The sequence below is a fragment of the Hemiscyllium ocellatum genome, chromosome 46, assembly GCF_020745735.1.
Source record: "Hemiscyllium ocellatum isolate sHemOce1 chromosome 46, sHemOce1.pat.X.cur, whole genome shotgun sequence".
Classification (NCBI taxonomy): domain Eukaryota; kingdom Metazoa; phylum Chordata; class Chondrichthyes; order Orectolobiformes; family Hemiscylliidae; genus Hemiscyllium; species Hemiscyllium ocellatum.
In genome coordinates this window covers 23,991,355-24,006,109 of record NC_083446.1, presented here as the reverse complement: position 1 = coordinate 24,006,109, position 14,755 = coordinate 23,991,355, and positions in this window count along the sequence as shown.

Genomic DNA, 14,755 nt, shown 5'->3' with positions numbered 1-14,755 from the left:
TCCATGGGAAATTTACAATAGTCTGCCCTCTAGTGGGGACAGAGCACATTGCTGGAGTCTGCCTGACTACTCTATGGGAAGTTTATAATAATCTGCCTCTGGTGAGGTCAGAGCACATTGTTGTGAGTCTGCCTGAGTGCTCTATGGGGAGTTCACAACAGTCTGCCCACTAGTGGGGTCAGAGCACATTGCTGTGAGTCTGCCTGAAGGCTCCATGGAGTGTTTACAATAGTCTGCCCTCTAGTGGGGTCAGAGCACATTGCTGTGAGTCTGTCTGACGGATCCATTGTGGGATTACAATAGTCTGCCCTCTAGGCCGGGTCAGAGCACATTGCTGTGAGTCGGCCTGACTGCTCCATGTGGAGTTAAAATAGTCTGCCCACTAGTGAGGTCAGAGCACATTGCTGTGAGTCTGCCTGATTGCTCCATGGGGAGTTCACAATAATCTGCACGCTCCTGGGGTCACAGCACATTGCTGCGAGTCTGTCTGACTGCTCCATGTGGAGTTTTCAATAGTCTGCACTATAGCGGGGTCAGAGCACATTGCTGTGCGTCTGTCTGAATGCTCCTTGAGCAGTTAACAATAGTCTGCTCTCTAGTGGTGTCAGAGCAAATTGCTGTGAATCTGCCTGACTACTCAATTGGGAGTGTATAATATTCTGCACTCTAGTGGGGTTAGAGAACAATGCTGTGAGTCTGCCTGCCTGCTCGATGTGGAGATTACAATAGTCTGCCCGCAAACTTTGTCAGAGCGCATTGTTGTGAGTCTGACTGACTGCTCCATGGGGAGTTCACAATAGTCTGCACTCTAGCGGGGTCAGAGCACATTGCAATGAATCTGTCTGTCTACTCCATGGGGAGTTTACAATAGTCTGCCCTCTAGTGAGATCAGAGCACATTGCTGTGAGTCTGTCTGAATGCTCCTTGGGGAGTTTACAATAGTCCGCTCTCAAGTGGGTTCAGAGCACATTGCTGTGAGTCTGCTAGACTGCTCCATGAGGATTTTACAATAGTCTGCCTTCTAATGGGGTCAGAGCAAATTGGTGTGAGTCTGCCTGACTGCTCCATGGTGTATTTACAACAGACCGCCCTCTAGTGGGGTCAGAGCACATTGGTGTGTATTAGCCTGGCTCCTCCATGTTAAGTTTATAATAGTCTGCTGTCTAGTAGGGTAAGAGCACATTGCTGTGAGTCTGCCTGACTGCTCCATGGGGAGTTTACAATAGTCTTCCCTTTCGTCGGGTCAGAGCATATTGCTGTGAGTCTGTCTGACGGCTCCATTGGTAGTTTACAATAGAAAGCCCTCTAGTGGGGTCAGAGCACATTGTTGTGAGTCTGCCAGACTGCGCCCTGGGGGATTACAATAGTCTGCCCTCTAGTGGGGTCAGAGCACATTGCTGTGAGTCTGTCTGACTGCTCCATGGGAAATTTACAATAGTCTGCCCACTAGTGGGGTCAGAGCACATTGTTGTGAGTCTGCCTGAGTGCTCTATGGGGAGTTCACAACAGTCTGCCCTCTAGTGGGGTCAGAGCACATTGCTGTTAGCCTCTCTGACTGCTCAATGGTGAGTTTATTATATTCTGCCCTCTAGTGTAGTCAGAGCACATTGCTGTGAGTCTGCCTGACTGCTCCATGAGGAGTTTACAATAGTCTGCTCTCTAGTGAGGTCAGAGCACATTACTGTGATTCTGCCTGACTGCTTCATGTGGAGTTTACAATAGTATGCACTATAGCGGGGTCAGAGCACATTGCTGTGAGTCTGTCTGAATGCTCCTTGGCGAGTTTACAATAGTCTGCTCTCTAGTGGGTTCAAAGCACGTTGTGTGAGTCTGTCTGACTGGTCCACAGTGAATTTACAATAGACTGCCCTCTAGTGGGGTCACGTCACATTGCTGTGAATCTGCCTGACTGCTCCATGGGGAGTTTACAATAGTCTGCACGAGAGCGGGGTCAGAGCACATTGCTGTGAGTCTGCCTGACTGCTCCATGAGGAGTTCACAATAGTCTGCCCTCGAGTGTGGTCAAAGCACATTGCTTTGAGTCTGCCTGACTGCTCCATGAGGTATTTTCAATAATTTGCCCTGTAATGGGGTCAGAGCACATTGCTGTGAGTCTGTCTGAATGCTCCTTGGGGAGTTTACAGTAGTCTGTTCTCGAGTGGGGTTAGAGCACATTGCTGTGAGTCTGCCTAACTGCTCAAAGAGGAATTTACAAAAGTCTGCACTCTAGTAGGGTCAGAGAACATTGCCGTGAGTCTGCCTGACTGCTCCAAGGGGAATTTACAATAGACTGCCCTCTTGTGGGCTCAGAGCACATTGCTGTGAGTCTTCCTGCCTTCTCCATGAGGTATTTACAATAATTTGCCCTCTAATGGGGTCAGAGCACTTTGCTGTGAGTCTGTCTGACTACTCCATGTGGATTTTACAATAGTCTGCCCTCTGATGGTGTCAGAACAAATTGGTGTGAGTCTGCCTGACTGCCCCATGTGGAGTTTACAATATTCTGCCCGCTAATGTTGTCAGAGCACATTGCTGTGAGTCTGTCTGACTGGTCCATGGTGAATTTACAATAGCCTGCCCTGTAGGCGGGGTCATAGCACATTGTTTTGAGTCTGCCTGACTGCTCCATGTGGAGTTTACGGTAGTCCGCCATCTTGTCGGGTCAGAGCAGATTGCTGCGAGTCTGTCTGACTGCTCCATGGTGAATTTACAATAGACTGCCCTCTAGTGGATTCAGAGCACATTGCTGTGAGTCTGCCTGACTACTCAATGTGGAGTTTATAATATTCATGCCTCTAGTGGGGCTAGAACACATTGTTGTGAGTCTGCCTGCCTGCTCGATGTGGAGATTACAATAGTCTGCCCTCGAGTGTAGTCAGAGCACATTGTTGTGAGTCTGCCTGACTGCTCCATGTGGAGTTTACAATAGTCTGCTCTGTAGTGGGGTCCGAGCACATTACTGTGAGTCTGCCTGACTGCTCCATGAGTTGTCTGCAATAGTCTGCCCTCTAGTGGGATCAGAACACAGTGCTTTGAGTCTGCCTGCTCAATGGGGAGATTATAACAGTGCCCCCTAGTGGGGTTAGCGAACATTGCAGTGAGCCTGCCCGACTGCTCCGTGGTGTGTTTACAATAGTCTGGCCTGTAATGGGGTCAGAGCACTTTCCTGTGAGTCTGCCAGACTACTCCATGGGGAGTTTACAATGGTCTGCCCTCTATTGGGGATCAGAGCACATTGCTGTGAGTCTGACGGTCCAGTCCATGGGGTGTTAATAATAGTCTGCCGTCTAGTGGCGTCAGAGCACATTGCTGTGAGACTGCCTGACAGCTCCATGAGGAGTTTACAATAGTCTGCCATCTAGTGGGTTCAGAGCACATTGCTGTGAGTCTGCCTGACTGCTCCATGAGGAGTTTACTATAGTCTGCCCTCTATTGGGGTCAGAGCACATTGCTGTGAGTCTGCCTGACTACTCAATGGGGAGTTTATAATATTCTGCCCTCTAGTGGGGTTAGAGCACATTGCTGTGAGACTGACTGACTGCTCCATGTGGAGATTACTATAGTCCGCCCTCTAGTGTGGTCAGAGCACATTTTTGTGAGTCTGCCTGACTGCTCCATGTGGAGTTAACAATAGTCTGCAATCTAGTGGGGTCAGAGCACAGTGCTGTGAGTCTGCCTGACTGCTCCATGTGGAGTTTACAATAGTCTGCCCTGTAATGGGCTCAGAGCACTTTCCTGTGAGTCTGTCTGATTACTCCATGGGGAGTTTGCAATACTCTGCCGCTATTGGCGTCAGAGCAGATTGCTATGAGTCTGCCTGACTAGACTATTGGGTGTTTATGATAGTCTGCCGTCTAGTGGGGTCAGAGCACATTGCTGTGAGTCTGCCTGACAGCTCCATGGGGAGTTTACAATAGTCTGCCCTCTAGTGGGTTCAGAGCACATTGCTGTGAGTCTGTCTGACTGCACCATGGGGAATTTACAATAGTCTGCCCTCTAGTGGGGACAGAGCACATTGCTGTGAGTCTGTCTGTCGGATCCTTGGGGTGGGTGTACAATAGTCTGCCCACTAGTGTGGTCAGAGCACATCGTTGTGAGTCTGCCTAACTGCTCCATGGGGTGTTCAAAATTGTCTGCCCTCGAGTGGGTTCAGAGCACATTGCTGTGAGTCTGTCTGACTGATCCATGTGGCGTTTACAAACATATGCTCTCTAGTGGGGTCAGAGCGCATTGATGTGAGACTGACTGACTGCTCCATGTGGAGTTACAGTAGGCCGACATCTAGTTGGGTCAGAGAACATTGCTGTGAGTCTGTCTGACGGCTCCATTGGTAGATTACAATTGAAAGCCCTCTAGTGAGGTCAGAGCACATTGCTGTAAGTCTGCCTGACTGCTCCATCGGGTGTTTATAATAGCCTGCCGTCTCGTGGGGTCAGAGCACATAGCTGTGAGTCTGCATGCCTTCTCTATGGGGAGTTTACAATAGTCTGCCCTCTAGTGGGGTCATAGCACATTGCTGTGAGTCTGTCTGACTACTCCATGGGGAATTTACAATAGTCTGCCCTCTAGTGGGGTCAGAGCACATTGCTGTTTTTCTGTCTGACGGATCCATGGGTGGGTTTACAATAGTCTGCCCTCTTTTGGGGTCAGAGCATATTGCAGTGTGTCTGCCTGACTACTCAATGGGGAGTTTATAATATTCTGCCCTGTAGTGGGGTTAGAGCACATTGCTGTGAGTCTGTCTGCCTGCTCGATGTGGAGATTACAATAGTCTGCAATCTAGCGGGTTCAGAGCACGTTGCTGTGAATCTGCCTGACTGCTCCATGAGGGATTTGCAATAATTTGCCCTCTAAAGGAGTCAGAACACATTGCTGTGAGTCTGTCTTAATGCTCCTTGGGGAGTTTTCAGTAGTCTGCTATCTAGTACGGTCAGAGCACATTGCTGTGAGTCTGCCTGAAGGCTCCATGAGGATGTTACAATAGTCTGCCCTCTAATGGGGTCAGAGCAAATTGGTGTGCGTCTGCCTGAATGCTCCATGTGGAGTTTACAATATTCTGCCCGCTAATGTTGTCAAAGCACATTGTTGTGAGTCTGCCTGACTGCTTCATGGGGAGTTTACAATAGTCTGCCCTCTAGTGGGGTCAGAGCACATTGCTGTGAGTCTGCCTGACTACGCAATGTGGAGTTTATAATATTCTGCCCTGTAGTGGGGTTAGAGCACATTGCTGTGAGTCTGCCTGCCTGCTCGATGTGGAGATTACAATATTCTGCCCGCTAATGCTGTCAAAGCACATTGTTGTGAGTCTGCCTGACTGCTTCATGGGGAGTTTACAATAGTCTGCCCTCTAGTGGGGTCAGAGCACATTGCTGTGAGTCTGTCTGAATGTTCCATGGTGAATTTTCAATAGACTGCCCTCTTTTGGGGTCAGAGCACATTGCAGTGAGTCTGCCTGACTACTCAATGGGGAGTTTATAATATTCTGGCCTCTAGTGGGGCTAGAGCACATTGCTGTGAATCTGCCTGCCTGCTCGATGTGGCGATTACAATAGTCTGCCGTCGAATGTGGTCAGAGCACATTGTTGTGAGCCTGCCTGACTGCTCCTTGGGGAGTTCACAATAGTCTGCCCTCTAGTGGGGTCAGAGCACATTGCTGTGATTCTGTCTGACTGCTCCATGTGGAGTTTACAATAGGCTGCTCTATAGTGGTGTCCGAGCACATTTCTGTGAGTCTGCCTGACTGATCCATGAGGTGTTTACAATAGTCTGCACTCTAGTGGGGTCTGAGCACATTGCTGTGAGTCTGCCTGACTGCTCCATGTGGAGTTTACAAAAATCTTCCCTCTAGGGGTTTCAGAGCATATTGCTGTGAGTCTTCCTGACTGATCCAAGTGGCGTTTACAAAAATATGCTCTCTAGTGGGGTCAGAGCACATTGATGTGAGTCTGTCTGACTGCTCCATATGGAGTTTACAGTAGTCCGCCCTCTAGTGGGGTTAGAGAACATTGCTGTGAGTCTGCATGCCTTCTCTATGGGGAGTTTACAGTAGTCTGCCCTCTAGTGGGGTCACGGCACATTGCTGTGAGTCTGTCTTACTGCGCCATGTGGAATTTACAATAGTCTGCCCTCTAGTGGGGTCAGACCACATTGCTGTTTTTCTGTGTGACGTCAGCATGGGGGGTTTTACAATAGTCTACCCTCTAGTGGGGTCAGAGCACATTGTTGTGAGTCTGCCTGACTGCTCCATGGGGAGTTTCCAATAGTCTGCACTCTAGCGGGTTCAGAGCAAGTTGCTGTGAGTCTGCCTGAAGGCTCCTTGGGGAGTTTACAATAGTGTGCTCTCTAGTTCGGTCAGAGCACATTGCTGTGAGTCTGCCTGAAGGCTCCATGAGGATTTTACAATAGTGTGCCCATCAATGGTATCAGAGCAAATTGGTGTGAGTCTGCCTGAGTGCTCCATGTGGTGTTTACAATATTCTGCCTGCTAATGTTGTCAGAGCACATTGTTGTGAGTCTGCCTGACAGCTCCATGCGGAGTTTACAATGGTCTGCCATCTAGTGGGGACAGAGCACATTGCAGTGAGTCTGTCTGACTGCTCCATGGTGAATTTACAATAGACTGCCCTCTAGTGGGGTCACAGCACATTGCTGTGAGTCCGCCTGATAACTCAATGGGGAGTTTATAAAATTCAGGCCTCTAGTGGGGCTAGAGCACATTGCTGTGAGTCTACCTGCCTGCTCGATGTGGAGATAACAATAGTCTGCCCTCGAGTGTGGTCAGAGCGCATTGTTGTGAGTCTGCCTGACTGCTCCATGGGGAGTTCACAATAGTCTGCCTTGTAATGGGCTCAGAGCACTTTCCTGTGAGTCTGCCTGACTACTCCATAGGGAATTTAAAATACTCTGCCCTCTATTGGGGTCTGAGCAGATTGCTGTTTTTCTGTCTGACGGATCCATGGGGGGGGTTTTACTATAGTTTGCCCTCTATTGGTGTAAGAGCACATTGCTGTGAGTCTGCCTGACTACTCAATGGGGAGTTTATAATATTCTGCCCTCTAGTGGGGTTAGAGCACATTGCTGTGAGTCTGCCTGCCTGCTCGATGTGGAGATTACAATAGTCTGCCCTCTAGTGTGGTCAGAGCACATTTTTGTGAGTCTGCCTGACTGCTCCATGGGGAGTTAACAATAGTCTGCAATCTAGTGGGGTCAGAGCACAGTGCTGTGAGTCTGCCTGACGGCTCCATGTGGAGTTTACAATAGTCTGCCCTGTAATGGGCTCAGAGCACTTTCCTGTGAGTCTGTCTGATTTCTCCATGGGGAGTTTACAATACTCTGCCCGCTATTAGGGTCAGAGCAGATTGCTATGAGTCTGCATGACGAGACAATTGGGTGTTTATGATAGTCTGCAGTCTAGTGGGGTCAGAGCACATTGCTGTGAGTCTGCCTGACAGCTCCATGGGTAGTTTACAATTGTCTGCCCTCTAGTGGGGACAGAGCACATTGCTGCGAGTCTGTCTGTCTGCACCATGGGGAATTTACAATAGTCTGCCCTCTAGTGGGGACAGAGCACATTGCTGTGAGTCTGTCTGACGGATCCTTGGGGTGGGTGTACAATAGTCTGCCCACTAGTGTGGTCAGAGCACATTGTTGTGAGTCTGCCTAACTACTCCATGGGGTGTTCAAATTTGTCTGCCCTCTAGTGGGTTCAGAGCACATTGCTGTGAGTCTGTCTGACTGATCCATGTGGCGTTTACAAACATATGCTCTCTAGTGGGGTCAGAGCGCATTGATGTGAGACTGACTGACTGCTCCATGTGGAGTTACAGTAGGCCGACATCTAGTTGGGTCAGAGAACATTGCTGTGAGTCTGTCTGACGGCTCCATTGGTAGATTACAATTGAAAGCCCTCTAGTGAGGTCAGAGCACATTGCTGTAAGTCTGCCTGACTGCTCCATCGGGTGTTTATAATAGCCTGCCGTCTCGTGGGATCAGAGCATATAGCTGTGAGTCTGCATGCCTTCTCTATGGGGAGTTTACAATAGTCTGCCCTCTAGTGGGGTCATAGCACATTGCTGTGAGTCTGTCTGACTACTCCATGGGGAATTTACAATAGTCTGCCCTCTAGTGGGGTCAGAGCACATTGCTGTTTTTCTGTCTGACGGATCCATGGGTGGGTTTACAATAGTCTGCCCTCTTTTGGGGTCAGAGCACATTGCAGTGTGTCTGCCTGACTACTCAATGGGGAGTTTATAATATTCTGCCCTGTAGTGGGGTTAGAGCACATTGCTGTGAGTGTGTCTGACTGCACCATGGGGAGTTTACAATAGTCTGCAATCTAGCCGGTTCAGAGCACGTTGCTGTGAGTCTGCCTGACTGCTCCATGAGGGATTTGCAATAATTTGCCCTCTAATGGAGTCAGAACACATTGCTGTGAGTCTGTCTTAATGCTCCTTGGGGAGTTTTCAGTAGTCTGCTATCTAGTACGGTCAGAGCACATTGCTGTGAGTCTGACTGAAGGCTCCATGAGGATATTACAATAGTCTGCCCTCTAACGGCGTCAGAGCAAATTGGTGTGCGTCTGCCTGAATGCTCCATGTGGCGTTTACAATATTCTGCCCGCTAATGTTGTCAAAGCACATTGTTGTGAGTCTGCCTGACTGCTTCATGGGGAGTTTACAATAGTCTGCCCTCTAGTGGGGTCAGAGCACATTGCTGTGAGTCTGCCTGACTACTCAATGGGGAGTTTATAATATTCTGCCCTGTAGTGGGGTTAGAGCACATTGCTGTGAGTCTGCCTGCCTGCTCGATGTGGAGATTACAATAGTCTGCCCTCTAGTGTGGTCAGAGCACATTTTAGTGAGTCTGCCTGACTGCTCCATGGGGAGTTAACAATAGTCTGCAATCTAGTGGGGTCAGAGCGCAGTGCTGTGAGTCTGCCTGACTGCTCCATGTGGAGTTTACAATAGTCTGCCCTGTAATGGGCTCAGAGCACTTTCCTGTGAGTCTGTCTGATTACTCCATGGGGAGTTCACAATACTCTGCCCTCTATTAGGGTCAGAGCAGATTGCTATGAGTCTGCCTGACTAGACTATTGGGTGTTTATGATAGTCTGCCGTCTAGTGGGGTCAGATCACATTGCTGTGAGTCTGCCTGACAGCTCCATGGGGAGTTTACAATAGTCTGCCCTCTAGTGGGTTCAGAGCACATTGCTGTGAGTCTTTCTGACTGCACCATGGCGAATTTACAATAGTCTGCCCTCTAGTGGGGACAGAGCACATTGCTGTGAGTCTATCTGACGGATCCTTGGGGTGGGTGTACAATAGTCTGCCCTCTAGTGGGGTCAGAGCACATTGCTGTGGGTCTGCCTGACTGAACCATGTGGAGTTTACAATCGTCTGCCCTCTAGTGTGGTCAGAGCACATTGTTGTGAGTCTGCCTAACTGCTCCATGGGGTGTTCAAATTTGTCTGCCCTCTAGTGGGTTCAGAGCACATTGCTGTGAGACTGTCTGACTGATCCATGTGGCGTTTACAAACATATGCTCTCTAGTGGGGTCAGAGCGCATTGATGTGAGACTGACTGACTGCTCCATGTGGAGTTACAGTAGGCCGACATCTAGTTGTGTCAGAGCACATTGCAGTGAGTCTGTCTGACGGCTCCATTGGTAGATTACAATTGAAAGCCCTCTAGTGTGGTCAGAGCACATTGCTGTAAGCCTGCCTGACTGCTCCATCGGGTGTTTATAATAGCCTGCCGTCTCGTGGGGTCAGAGCACATAGCTGTGAGTCTGCATGCCTTCTCTAAGGGGAGTTTACAATAGTCTGCCCTCTAGTGGGGTCATAGCACATTGCTGTGAGTCTGTCTGACGACTCCATGGGGAATTTACAATAGTCTGCCCTCTAGTGGGGTCAGAGCACATTGCTGTTTTTCTGTCTGACGGATCAATGGGTGGGTTTACAATAGACTGCCCTCTTTTGGGGTCAGAGCACATTGCAGTGAGTCTGCCTGACTACTCAATGGGGAGTTTATAATATTCTGCCCGCTAGGGGTTAGAGCACATTGTTGAGAGTCTGTCTGACTGCTCCATGGGGAATTTACAATAGTCTGCTTTCTAGCGGGCTCAGAGCACGTTGCTGTGAGTCTGCCTGACTGCTCCATGCGGGATTTGCAATAATTTGCCCTCTAATGGAGTCAGAACACATTGCTGTGAGTCTGTCTTAATGCTCCTTGGTGAATTTACAATAGACTGCCCTCTAATGGGGTCCGAGCACAATGCAGTGAGTCTGCCTGACTACTCAATGGGGAGTTTGTAATATTCTGGCCTCTAGTGGGTCTAGTGCACATTGCTGTGAGTCTGCCTGCCTGCTCGATGTGGAGATTACAATAGTCTGCCGTCTAGTGTGGTCCGAGCACATTGTTGTGAATCTGCCTGACTGCTTATAGAACATAGAACATAGAAGGATACAGCGCAGTACAGGCCCTTCGGCCCTCGATGTTGCGCCGACCGAATCCTACCTAACCTATACTAGCCCAATAACTTACAAATGCCTATCCAATGCCCGCTTAAATGACCATAAAGAAGGAGAGTTCACCACTGATACGGGCAGGGCATTCCATGAACTCACAACCCGCTGTGTGAAGAATCTACCCCTAACATCTGTCCTATACCTACCACCCCTTAATTTAAAGCTATGTCCCCTAGTAACACCTGACTCCATTAGCGGTAAAAGGTTCTTAGTATCTACCCTATCTAAACCCCTAATCATCTTATACACTTCTATCAGATCTCCCCTAAACCTTCTCTTCTCCAATGAGAACAGCCCCAAGTGCCTCAGCCTTTCCTCATAAGATTTTCCTACCATTCCAGGCAACATCCTGGTAAACCTCCTCTGCACTCGTTCTAAAGCTTCCACATCCTTCCTATAGTATGGCGACCAAAACTGCACACAATACTCCAGATGAGGCCGCACCAGAGTCTTATACAACTGCAACATGACCTCAGGACTCCGGAACTCAATTCCTCTGCCAATAAAGCCCAGTACACCATATGCCTTCCTCACAGCACTATTTACCTGGGTGGCAACTTTCAGAGATCTGTGTACATGGACACCAAGATCCCTCTGCTCATCCACACTACCAAGTAGCCTACCATTAGCCCAGTAATCCATCATCTTGTTATTCCTACCAAAGTGAACGACTTCGCACTTAGCTACATTGAATTCCATTTGCCACATTTCCGCCCAGCTCTGCAACCTATCTATATCCCGCTGTAACCTACCACTTCCTTCCTCACTATCCACAACTCCACCGACTTTTGTGTCATCCGCAAACTTGCTTACCCAGCTTTCAAGTCCTTCCTCTAGATCATTTATAAAGAAAACAAAAAGCAATGGTCCCAAAACAGATCCTTGTGGTACACCGCTAGTAACTGCGCTCCAAAATGAACATAATGCATCAACTACTACCCTCTGTCTCCTTCCAGCCAGCCAATTCCTAATCCAAACCTCTAATGTATCCTCAATGCCATACCTCCGAAGTTTTAGCATTAGCCTACCATGGGGAACCTTATCGAACGCCTTACTAAAATCCATATACACAACATCTACTGCTTTACCCTCATCCACTTCCTTGGTCACCTTCTCAAAGAACTCAATAAGGTTTGTGAGGCACGACCTGCCCTTCACAAAACCATGCTGGCTATCCCTGATCACGTTATTCCTACCCAGATGTTCATAAATCTTATCCCTTACCATTCTCTCTAAGACTTTGCCCACCACTGAAGTCAGACTCACTGGCCTATAGTAGCTAGGGCTATCCCTACTCCCTTTCTTGAACAATGGGACCACATTCGCTATCCTCCAGTCCTCTGGTACTATTCCTGTTGACAACGACGACATAAAAATCCAGGCCAATGGCTCTGCTATCTCCTCCCTAGCTTCCCATAGGATCCTGGGGTAAATGCCATCAGGCCCAGGAGACCTATCTATATTCATCCTTTCCAATATTCCCAAAACCTCTTCCCTGCATATTTCCAGGGCATCCATTCTAATTATTTGTGATTCCATATTCACATCAGCAACAGTGTCCTGTTCCTGAGTGAATACTGATGAAAAGTACTGATTTAATGTCTCTCCAATCTCCTCCGCCTCCACACACAACTTCCCACTACTATCCTTGACTGGACCGATACCTACCCTAGTCATCCTTTTATTCTTGACATACCTATAGAAAGCCTTTGGGTTTTCCCTAATCCTACCAGCTAAAGACTTTTCATGTCCCCTTCTCGCTTCTCTTAGCTCCCTCTTTAGCTCCTTCCTGGCTACCTTATAACTCTCAATCGCCCCTACTGAACCTTCACGCCTCATCTTTACATATGCCGCCTTCTTCCCTTTCACAAGGGACTCCAATTCCTTACTAAACCACGGCTGCCTCACAAGGCCCTTTACACCATGCCTGACTGGTACATACCTATCGAGGACACGCAGTAGCTGCTCCTTGAACACTCCCCACATCTCATTAGTGTTCTTCTCTTGAAGCCTGTTTTTCCAATCCACACATCCTAAGTCATGCCTCACTGCATCATTATTTCCCTGCCCCCAGCTATAGCTCTTGCCCTGCGGCACACGATTATCCCTCTCCATCACTAAAGTAAAAGTCACCGAGTTGTGGTCACTGTCCCCGAAGTGCTCACCTACCTCCAAGTCTAACACCTGGCCTGGTTCATTACCTAGAACCAAATCCAATATAGCCTCCCCTCTTGTTGGCCTGTCGACATATTGTGTCAGGAAACCCTCCTGCACACATTGTACAAACACCGACCCATCTAATGAACTCGAGCTATAGCTCTCCCAGTCAATATCTGGGAAGTTAAAGTCCCCCATAACAACCACCCTGCTACCTTCACTCTTTTCCTGAATCATCCTCGCAATATTATCCTCTACTTCTCTAGGACTATTAGGAGGCCTGTAGAAAACACCTAACAGGGTGACCTCACCTTTCCTATTTCTAACCTCAGCCCAAACTACCTCAGATGGCAAGTCCTCTTCCATCGTCCATTCCACTGCTGTGATACTGTCTTTGACAAGTAATGCCACGCTTGGGGACTGTCTTTGAAAAGTAATGCTTCTTGGGGACTTCACAATAGTCTGCCCTCTAGTGGTGTCAGAGCACATTGCTGTGATTCTGTCTGACTGCTCCATGTGGAGTTTACTATAGGCTGCTCTGTAGTAGTGTCCGAGCACATTGCTGTGAGTCTGCCTGACTGCTCCATGAGGTGTTTACAATAGTCTGCCCTCTAGTGCGGTCTGAGCACATTGCTGTGAGTCTGCCTGACTGCTCCATGTGGAGTTTACAAAAATCTTCCCTCTGGGGGTTCAGAGAACATTGCTGTGAATTTGTCTGACGGCTCCGTTGGGAGCTTACAATTGAAAGCCCTCGAGTGTGGTCAGAGCACATTGTTGTGAGTCTGACTAACTGCTCCATGGAGTGTTCAAAATTGTCTGCCCTCTAGTGGGGTTAGAGCACATTGCTGTGAGTCTGCCTGCCTGCTCGATGTGGAGATTACAATAGTCTGCCCTCTAGTGTGGTCAGAGCACATTTTTGTGAGTCTGCCTGACTGCTCCATGGGGAGTTAACAATAGTCTGCCCTGTAATGGGCTCAGAGCACTTTCCTGTGAGTCTGTCTGATTACTCCCTGGGGAGTTTACAATACTCTGCCCTCTATTAGGGTCAGAGCAGATTGCTATGAGTCTGCCTAACTAGACTATTGAGTGTTTATGATATAGTCTGCCGTCTAGTGGGTTCAGAGCACATTGCTGTGAGTCTTTCTGACTGCACCATGGCGAATTTACAATAGTCTGCCCTCTAGTGGGGGCAGAGCACATTGCTGTGAGTCTATCTGGCGGATCCTTGGGGTGGGTGTACAATAGTCTGCCCTCTCGTGGTGTCAGAGCACATTGCTGTGGGTCTGCCTGACTGAACCATGTGGAGTTTACAATCGTCTGCCCTCTAGTGTGGTCAGAGCACATTGTTGTGAGTCTGCCCAACTGCTCCACGGGGTGTTCAAAATTGTCTGCCCTCTAGTGGGTTCAGAGTACATTGCTGTGAGTCTGTCTGACTGATCCATGTGGCATTTACAAACATATGCTCTCTAGTGGGGTCAGAGCGCATTGATGTGAGACTGACTGACTGCTCCATGTGGAGTTACAGTAGTTCGCCCTCTAGTGGGGTCAGAGAACATTGCAGTGAGTCTGTCTGACGGCTCCATTGGAAGATTAAAATTGAAAGCCCTCTTGTGTGGTCAGAGCACATTGCTGTGAGTCTGCCTGACTGCTCCATGAGGGATTTGCAATAATTTGCCCTCTAATGGAGTCAGAACACATTGCTGTGAGTCTGTCTTAATGATACTTGGGGAGTTTACAGTAGTCTGCTCTCTAGTGCGGTCAGAGCACATTGCTGTGAGTCTGCCTGAAGTGTCCATGAGGATTTTACAATAGTCTGCCCTCTAATGGTGTCAGAGCAAATTGGTGTGCGTCTGCCTGAATGCTCCATGTGGAGTTTACAATATTCTGAGCGCTAATGTTGTCAAAGCACATTGTTGTGAGTCTGCCTGACTGCTTCATTGGGAGTTTACAATAGTCTGCCCTCTAGTGGGGTCAGAGCACATTGCTCTGGGTCTGCCTGACTGAACCATGTTGAGTTTACAATCGTCTGCCCTCTAGTGTGGTCAGAGCACATTGTTGTGAGTCTGCCTAACT